General features: G+C 54.4%; 1 long non-coding RNA gene across 1 annotated transcript; it reads right to left on the minus strand.

Annotated features, from left to right (window-relative positions):
• Positions 1–1,120: 1,120 nt before the first annotated feature.
• On the minus strand, positions 1,121–3,327 carry LOC113627685 (uncharacterized). Its single transcript, XR_003435653.1, has 3 exons — positions 3,192–3,327; positions 1,519–1,736; positions 1,121–1,342 (listed from the first exon to the last, which is right to left on the minus strand). It is a non-coding gene; the product is annotated as an uncharacterized LOC113627685 (long non-coding RNA).
• Positions 3,328–7,403: the final 4,076 nt, after the last annotated feature.

Here is a 7,403-nt window from a genome sequence, read left to right on the forward strand (position 1 = left end):
TAATTACAAAGAAAGTAATTATTTACTTAAGGAAGCCCCAAGGCTGTCATTTTAGGTATCAGCACAGAGCAGTGTTAGCCTCCCCGCTGCGAAATGAGCTTGTAGAGGGAAATTCAAACTTGGTAGTTTGAAAAATCACCCGCGTTGCAAATCATCCATGGAAATGAACGTCTTAGAGCAATAGATTAGCCAGAGCGGTAAGGACAGCCTGAGTTTGTTAATCTGCTGTTTTATCCTTGTCACCCAGGACAGAGGAGGTACGGCCATTGCAGGGCTAATTAGATCCCTTCTGGCCTCCAGATTGGAAACTCCATCCCCACTGTGGACGGATGGGCTGGACTGTATTCCTTCACACTGGCTCACCCACCAGCGGCCTCAGCTTATGCTCGAGGCCTTAAACTGCTCCCAAGTTCGGTTGCAGCTGGCTTTCTGATCACACGTTTGAAGTGAATCACAAGACGCAAGTACAACTGGGCTGCCCCAGACACAACCTGGGAAGAAAGAACAAAGAGCTGCTTGGGTGGAGCTCCCCCAGACGTGAACTCCGCAGGGTTCTAGAGCGGGTTCCTGATCGGCCTGGGGCGGGCGCATGCCAGGCCCCGGGTTTCCTCTGAATCCGCCCTCAGTGGTGAGCCCAAGGGGTGGCCAAAGACCGCCAACCTTCAACAACCCCAGATCTGCCCCAAATCCACACGTTAAACAGAGGACTTGCGCTTGCGCTGGCAATGAGGATTCAGGATAAGCCCTCAGACGCTCTTCCAGACAGACGACCGCACGGTAAACCTCTCCTGTGCGATGGCTTGGAGGTGGCCCCAGCCCTGACCCCACCCGCAGGCCAGAGTCCCGAGTGGGGGGCCGCTTACTGATGAAGCAAAACTGGAGGTACATGAAGTGGACGGGAAAGATTTGGCCTGGGGCAGATGGTCCACTCATTCCTCCCTGCCTCCCTCCCTTCCTTCCTGCCTTGATTCACTTAGCCACATGTTTTAAGGGCTGCCCAGGGCTTTCCACCAAGGAGAGAGTGAGGGAACTGGCCAAGTGGACCAAAGCCTCTGGCAGTGGAGTGGACAGAGAAGCGGGCCCAGGGTCCTCCGCTCAGGACTCTTCAGAAGGACACATGCAAGGTGAACCGCACCATCGTTTATTTTTTGAATATAACAAACCTCATTAACCCAGATGCTACTAATTTTGAGTATTTCACCCCAGAGTGGGTGGAAATTCCAACGGGCAGGGCACACGAGACAGATGTGTCAGCACACGTGAGGAAAATAACTTTTAAACTACATACACTTGATTCATGTTTCCATTAGCATAGTGGCTTTTCGAACGTCTGCACCAGAACCTACAAGGAGAAATGCATTTTACCTCAGGACAGACAAACTTAGCTGTGTATACCCATGCAGAACTAAAACAAAAGTTTCACAAAACGACACCGACCTAGTAAGTAAGAAGCATTTTGCTATTTCCTATTTTATTTTATTTCATTTCATTTTTTAAAAAGATGCCGGTCATACCCACTGAACTGAGTTTTCAACCAATTCGTAGATTACAAACTGCAGTTTGGAAAACACCACATCCCAGGTGAAGGGGCTGGCACAATTCTGACAGCTCGTCGTATCCACAGCGTAGGTCTGAGGACCAATCCCTCAGAAAACAATTTTCAGGGAATTGATAAGCAAGTTTGTCGTCAATTTAACATCCCCGACAGTGTGATGAGAAAGCATTAGGTAACGTCCCTGAAAAACAGTGGGGCAGATGTGACGGTTACTCATGGTAGTTGATCACGGACACCTGAAATTAAAACAATCCCTCCCTCCCCGGAGATCTGGGTGAATCCTTTTTATGTAATGAAGGCAACAGCATCAGAAACGCAGCCCTGTGCCTGCCTTCTGGGTATCATGACACCTCTCAGGGACACACTGGCTGCATGGTCCCCACTGGCCTCAGCCGCCTTCTCAAAGCCCCCTTGGGGTAGGGCAGGCAGTCATATTTCCGTTCTGCAAAAGGGGAAACCCGGGGCCAGGGAGGTAAAGTGCCTTCCTAAGATCATACAGCTAGTTAGTCATGAGCTGAGTTCTGCTTTTTTGATTCCTGCTCTAGAATTCTCCTGCTCGAGTGAATTCCTCCTGTTCACCTTTCCAAGGGGACTCATCCCTGGGGTATTTTGGGGAGCTTGTCCCTGGCATCGTGTCAGGCCAGGGGCCCATTTGGAGGTGCACTGTGGTGAGTCCTGGGAACGAATCTTTGATCTGGAATCCCCTCAACTGTCTATGACCCCAAGGAAGAGAGAGTAAATCATGTAAGTAGCTGGGGGAAGAGCATTCTGGGCTGAGGGAACAGCGTGGGCAAAGGCCCTGAGGGTGAGTCAGCCTGGGTCCACGGAGGCTCCCTGGAGACCAGTGTGGGTGGAACAGGTGAGCAAGGGGCAGCCATGGGGTCTGAGGTGACAACCACGGCCCCTCGGTTCCTCCTAGGGCCTCGGCCACTGAGAGCAGCTCCGCAAAGGCCGCTCTGTGGGGACAGCAGTGCTGTGGCCAGAGCCCTGGCCTACGGGACGGCGGTGCTTGGCCTACAGGCAGTGTGCTCTGGGTTCTCGCCCCCATCCGATAGCAAACGCGGCACTCTGAGCGTTGGCTGGGTTTAGAACACCACCCTGATGGCCGCCAGACAAGGGGTGATACCCACTCCCTTTCTCTGGCTTTGAAGGTGGGAGGTACCTAGCGGTTTCCTGGCGTTTGGTCTTATTCCTTTGGAAGAGTCCCGCATGTGGGTCACTGGGCCCGAGGGCTCACACCACACGCCCCCCCCGGCACCCAGGAGGTCTGTGTCTCTGGCTGCTGGCTCACACCTGTGCGTGTGCCCGTTTGCCAGAGCCGGGCGTCCTTGGCTGTGATCACGTCCACCACGCGGCAAAGTCACGCCCCGCCCTTTGGATTTGCCCAGTGCCCGGCACATGTTTATTGGCTGAAGGACAATGAAGTATGATCAAACGCAGGGTTAGTTTGGGCAGAACGCAAGCTATCAATCAACTTTACAAGGGCCCCTACCTCGGAGCAAAATCAAAGTCCTGGTGATGACCCACAAGGCCCTGCGTCTCCACCCCTCCCCAAAGCCCCACGTCACCTCCATCCTCTGTGACTCTCCCCTGCTCACTGGCTGTAGCCACACCGGCCTCCCCAATGCTCACTGACCTCAGGGTGTCTACCGATGCTGTTCCCGCTGCCCGGATGCTTTGCCCACGGATGTCCGCATGCCACCCTCCTCTCCTCCTTCGGGCCTGCGCTCAGATGCCGCCTGGCCCGCCAGCCCTCGGCCCCTTGCTCCGGGCCTCCCTCCTTGCCCTCCTCTTCTCTAGCTTTGGCCGCAGCCCTTGTTGTAGATTCGCTTGTGATTTGCTTATTTGGTCTACACCTGCTGGAAGGTAAACTCCCAAAGGACGAGTGGTTCGTTGGTTTCATGCTAGCAGAGAGCTGGGCAGGGGTCGTGCTCAGCAAGCAGGTCTTGACCAAATGAACTGAGGGACCAGGGGAAGGTGGAGTAAGCTGTTTTGATCCAGCATCACGTGATATTTCAGGCTTGTCCTCACCAGCCTGGAGAGAGGAGGAAGGGCACCGCAGTTGCACTTGTTCGTAGTGAGATGGCATATTGCAGCTTGGACGATTTAGAACCCTTGTACTTTAAACAGCTGGTCTCGTTAATCCAAGACTTGATTTGGACCCGATAACCTTCTCCCTCATTTCTAATGTGCTGGGAGGAGCAGAGCTCACTTTGGGTGCTGCCGGGGTGGGAGGAGCTGGGTCCCCCGAGGGCACTGCTCCACCAGCCACTGGCTTTTGTGTGCCGAGCAGGGTCTGCCAGCTAAGGCCGGAGCTGAGTTGTGGGGGGACAAAGAGGCTATGAGGAGCCCACCTGGGGGAGAGGGACGGTGACCGCAAAGGCAGGTGGAGCCTCTGAATGGGATTGTAAGGCAGGCGCTCAGCCTCTCACGGGTTTCATGAGTTTGCTGTGAGAGCTTGCTGCAAACCCTCTCCCCGTCTCCCATGGGGCCTGCAGTAAAGTGTCCCCCTTTCTTGGTGGAGTTGAATTTATTTTTCGGAAGCGAAGTGTGGGTTTGGGGTTCTAGTCAAGGCTGCCTGTGGGAAGCTGGCCTTTACCTGGGGCTCATGTACTGCTGAAGGACTGGGGAAGTGCCAGAGCTGCTGGTGGGGTGTGTGTGTGTGTGTGTGTGTGTGTGTGTGTGTGTGAGCGTGCACCCAAATCCCAAACCAGGTTTCCCTAAAATGAGGATAACTTCATCTTCCCAAGAGGCCCACAGAAATGAGAGAAAATTAAAACTTTCTGTGGCCAGTTATACAAATCTCCCACCTTGCCTTCCCTTCTCTCATCACTTGCACGAAACCCGTGGCTGTGTTTGCATACCCACCCTTAGGCCTCCTGGGCCTCTCCAGGCCCCATTTCCTCTGCATTTGTTTTTGGCCATCCCTGTCCGGAGAAGGGGCACCTCTGCTGTTAGCCAGGGTCTACTTGAAGGACTGGGCTGGGCAGGGGAGGGGGGCTGGAGTCCTTGGCTTTGCAGCCCAGCACCGCAGTGCACACTCACGATGGAGCAGGAGGGAGAGGGGTGCTTTCCCACGATGACCACCCCCAAACGCCAGGCCACTTCCACCACCTTCAGCAGCTGTTTTAGTTTATGATAGTGTTCTCAAACTTCAGGTCATGAACCAACAGTGAGTTAAGAGAGTCACAAGCAGCATTTAAAAAATAAATGGAATGGAATAGAAAATAACAGAGTACACCCCATGTTTGAGATTAAGCATTGTTACATATGTGTGTGTATAAATGCACATGTGTTATACACAAGGGGTTTGTAACGCAAAGTGCATTCAAAAAGTTTGGAAGCCACCTGTCTGAACAATTGGTGGAACTCTTTTTGATTCTGCCAGGTGCCAAGGCCCACCTGAGGTGGTATTTCATACGTTTCGGTGGGAGAAGTTGCTAGCACTTTTCAGCCCAAGACAGAACCACGGGAGCTGATGGTCTCAGAGTGGGGAGGTGTCACTTGCGTGTCTGATCATCACACTCGGGGAGAGATCTGATGAAACCCCTCTCGTAGGCCTGAAGACCCCTTACACTAAACAGTGGATACCTTCTCCTCCTCTCTGGAAGACAGACAGGAATGGCTTCTGAGCCATTGTACTTGAGTCACTCTAATATCTGTGTGCACTTCTCCCAGAAATGCAGCAAACAGAACACGTAATGCTACATAAATTCCTGCGAGAAATTTCTTTGTCCAGAAATGGTGTCAGCTTGTTGTTACACGTTGCCATAGGGAACAGAGAGCTCTGCCTTTGAAATGCAGCGAGGAGAGCTGTGATTGGCTCTCCTCGCTGCTCATCACGGCTGCCCAGCGGCCGAAACTGCGGAGGACAGAACGCCCGCCCCCAAAGCCGTTGCCCTGTTTGGGGCAAACTTCTTTGTGCTGCTCCCCCTCCAATTCCCCAAAGCAGGGGATCCAGAACTGCTCAGACGGTTGGAGGAAAGAAAGAAGGGGGAGGAAGGGGAAGAAGAGAAGGAGCAGGTCCTCACTCCCCAGCAGAGGGCTCAACCACGGCTTGTACCTGAATCTATTCATTCTGAATGCTGCTTGATACTGCTTTGGTAGAGGATAAAACGAGTTGTAGAAAACCTCTCTGACGGGTCTTTGAAACTTCTACCTTGTTGCTTATTTTAAAAGAACCAAGAATAGTCCAGCCTAGAGAATTTTTGGCAAACTCTGATTTTGGCAAAGTCTTGAAAAGATCCCAATATAGTGTGAGGCAGGAGGTGGGAGTGTGACCCGGCTGAGTGTCCCAGGACTGTGGCCTGAGCAGGCCTGGGGACCTGGGAGGAGATGGGCGGATACACAGAGGCCTGGGAGCCGGGGGTGTGGGAAGCAGTGTGGACCCTGCCCTTTGAGGGCAGGGTCTTTACGGCTTCTGACAGGCAGGAAAGGACACCCAAAGCTCTGGAGAGGAAGCCACGGAGAGGGAAGGAAGGAGGCGCTCATCTGGTGACCTAGGTTCGGGTTGGAGCCCAGGAGTCTGTGTGAGAGGGTTGGCTGGGGCTGGCCTGTCGCCCTGACATGGGTGCTGGGGGAACAACAGCCATCTTGGGGTCTCTGTCTGAACTCAGCTGTGCCCTTTCAGTGGCCCAAGCAGGGGCGCTGCTGTAGCCTGGCCGAGTCGCCACCTCTGTGGCTGGAGAACAAGTACCAGTCGGGCTGATGGGGCCAGAGCCGTGGACTGTCGAGGGTTCTGGAATGTTCCACAGAGGAAGTCTCCAGAGGAGATGCTGGACTTCCTGCCTCTATTCAACAAGTCATTGGAGAAATATAAGAAGGGAGCCTGGCTTAAGCTGGTCACACAGGTCTCAGCGCTGGTCTGGGGGTCTTTATGAGCCTTCCAGAGCAGAGAAAAAGGAAACATCATTCCACCTCCTCAGTGTTAACTTGTAAACTTGTGCAGAGGTGGCCTTGCTCTTTGGTTGGCCTGGAGCCTCGCAGAGACAGGCCGTCCATTGCGCCCCATCTTGCCAGGCCCAGCCGGACTGGACACCGTCTTAGAGGACCATGGGGAATCCTTCATGATTTGGGGGGGCAGAGGGCCGAGGCCCCTGGAGAAGTAAGTGCCCTGGCTCTGGAGGCTGCACACGCCCCTGAAGGCATGGGGTCCAGGGAGGAGAGGGGTGCGCGGGGCAGCAGGATCTCTGTCCTGGGGCCCCAGGCCAGCTTATGGCAAAGTGGCCACACTCTTTGCACTTGACCAAGACACAACTTCCTGGGTGTGGGAGGACCCCAGGGAGCAAGGAAATGCCAACCAAACCAACGCTGAGACAGCTCCCCGCTTAGTGAAGGAGATCAGGGCCCAGATGTCGCAAGTCTCCTTCAGCTCCACCACCTGCTCGTGCGGACGAGAGGGAACGAGTGTAGGAGCGAGTGTGTATGTGTGAGAGTGTGCCGTGTGCATGGGTGTGAGGGAGCATGGGTGTGTGAATGCGTGTACAAGTGTGAGAGCACGTGATCGTGTCTGTGACCAAGTGTGTCTCCGAGAGCGTGTGAACATGTCTGTGAGAGTATGCATGTCTTGTGAGCATGTGTGTCTGAGTGTGAGGGACAGTGTGTAAGAACGCATGTTGGCTGAGTGTGTCTGAGCCTGTGTCTGTGAGTAGTTGTGTGAGACTGTGTGTTGAATGTGTGTCCGTGTGCGTGTGACCGAGAGTGGCTGCCCTGCTGAACCGGGTGACGCCATCGCTCCCGACTGCGAGGGGACCTGCACCTTTCGGGCCCCCACGAGGCTCGCGTGGCTTTTCGACCCGGAAAGGGGTGGAGGCCCGGGGTGAGGGCCGCGCGGAGCCGGGGGGGGGGG

This window comes from Aethalodelphis obliquidens, unplaced genomic scaffold, assembly GCF_003676395.1.
Source record: "Aethalodelphis obliquidens isolate GAN/ISIS:26980383/991018 unplaced genomic scaffold, ASM367639v1 scaffold21, whole genome shotgun sequence".
NCBI classification, from domain to species: Eukaryota; Metazoa; Chordata; class Mammalia; order Artiodactyla; family Delphinidae; genus Aethalodelphis; species Aethalodelphis obliquidens.